We start from the raw sequence: 2,160 nt of genomic DNA, 5'->3' as shown, positions 1-2,160 counted from the left end.
CATTCACACACACACACACACACACACACACACACACACACAGAACGTTTTCTTGATCCATTCTTCTACTGAGGGGCATCGGGGTTGGTTCCGTATCTTAGCTATGGCAAATAATGCTACAATAAACGTTGTTGTGGTGGTAGTTTTAGTATGGACTTATTTGTGATCATTTGGGTGAATTCCCGAAAGTGGGATTGCTGTGTAATAGGGGAGCTCTATGTGGAGTCTTTTGAGGAAGCTCCAAACCGCTTTCCAAAATGTATGAACAAGTTTACACTCCCACCAAGAGTGCAGTAGGCTTCTGGCCACATCCCATCCAGCATCTGTTGGTGTAAAAATATGGAATGATTCATTAATTTGCGTGTCATCCTTGTGCAGGGACCATGCTAATCTTCTCTGTATGTTCCAATTTTAGTGTATGTGCAGACAAATTGAGCACAGAACATTTTTTTATATATAAATTGTAATTGATTGTCTTAAACTAGACAATTCAACAAAAAGTAAGTTCAAAAAATTGTGAAATTTTGCAACCATGTATTTCTTACATAAGCACACATTTAAGAATAAAGTCAATATTGACATGACAAATACAAAATAATTCCAGATATTTGTTGTTCATGAGATGTGTAGGAGGAGGAATTCAATTATTCTACACAAGGCACCTGTCATAATGATCATTGCAGCAAATGTTAAGGTTTGTTAAAAGTTTTAATGATTTAAATATGTTTCATTTTGGGATTTGCTTATATATGCAAAATTAAGACTGGTAGGTCATAAATTTTTTCGATAAGGTATATAATATTTCCGGTAGCATGTACTACTAAGTATGTACATTTCAGAGTTTATAGAAACTTTGCTAATGAGAAGTTGCAAAGACTGTGTAAAGAAGCAGAGTGAAGAGTTAAGAATTTAAGTACACAGTTTCTGATAAATCTTTAGGGCTCTCTTAAGTTATATGTTAGTGATGAACAAATAATGATAAAAGCCACATACACATGATGAGATTATCTAAAAAGAGTAATCTTAGTGGGTAAATTTAAAGGCTACTCATAGCTTTATCCAGTTTTAAATGTACAGGAATATGAGAAAATAGTAAAATCTACTATGTACTTTTCAAATACTGAAAACCCTGGTAATTGTTTTGTTTTTTATTTTAGTAATCATTAATATATAATTATTGTTTTCTTTATTTATAGCATTTTTTCCTTGTCATAATATAATACAACTTTTTGTGAGTCGTGATTAAGAGGTACTTTGAGAATATTATTGGGATGGCCACTCCATTTTTCATAGGTGCATGTGAATTTACAAATAGCAAAACTAAAAACAAAATATTGATTAAAAATTATATCAAGTAGAGTCTGAATCAGGAGTGTTGATAAATGTCCACACCTAAAATCTTAACCCTAGGCTGAAGTAGTGGTATTACAGTGTTGAGGCCACAAAATTGAGAAACCGTGTTTTGTTTTGTTTTGTTTTTTGCTTTGGTTTTGTTGGTTGTGGGGCTTGAACTCTGGGTCTTGGGTAGTGTCCCTCAGCTCTTCAGCTCAAGGCTAGCGCTATCACTTGATCCACAGCAGCACTTTCATCTTTTTCTGCTTATGTCGTGCTGAGGAATGAAATCCAGGACCTCATGCATGCAAGGCAAGCACTCTACCACTGAGCCACCTTCCCAGCTCCTGAGAAACTGTGATTTAAAAAATCATCTGAACAATATTTGCTTTCTGCTTTGGGTTATATAATGAAATATGTGAACACATTTTTATATTTTTGTGAATTGTCATACTTCTAAATTTATACTAACTACAGCCAATTTATCCTTTTCAAAGTCAAGAAATATTTCTGAGAGTTTGCTTCTGTGAAGACTGTTTTTGCATTTATAATTTCTTCTGAGCCATTTTTATTTATTATCAAAATCACTTCATATTTTATATTGATGCGTTATCATACATCAAATACCTTCAAATGTACATGTAGAGTCTCAAAATAGCAGTATGAATATCCTCATACACCTCTTGTTTATCTGTTATGCACTTTAATATTATGATATTTTTCTCTCTCTTTCACTCTCTTCATTTCTGCTCTTTCTCTTTCATGCTCCATGTCTGCTACTTAGAATTTCTGCTGGTCTACTATTATCCTTCAGGATCCACTGGTTTT

General features: G+C 33.6%; 1 non-coding gene across 1 annotated transcript; it reads right to left on the bottom strand.

Moving 5' to 3' along the window:
* Positions 1-333: 333 nt before the first annotated feature.
* On the bottom strand, positions 334-439 carry LOC122098105. Its single transcript, XR_006145664.1, has one exon. It is a non-coding gene; the product is annotated as a U6 spliceosomal RNA (small nuclear RNA).
* Between the last annotated feature and the right edge of the window lie 1,721 nt (positions 440-2,160).

This window comes from Dipodomys spectabilis, unplaced genomic scaffold (assembly GCF_019054845.1).
Source record: "Dipodomys spectabilis isolate Male_0828 unplaced genomic scaffold, ASM1905484v1 ptg000458l, whole genome shotgun sequence".
Classification (NCBI taxonomy): domain Eukaryota; kingdom Metazoa; phylum Chordata; class Mammalia; order Rodentia; family Heteromyidae; genus Dipodomys; species Dipodomys spectabilis.
Note: the sequence above shows the minus strand (reverse complement) of the source record. Positions and strands in the feature narration are given on the sequence as shown.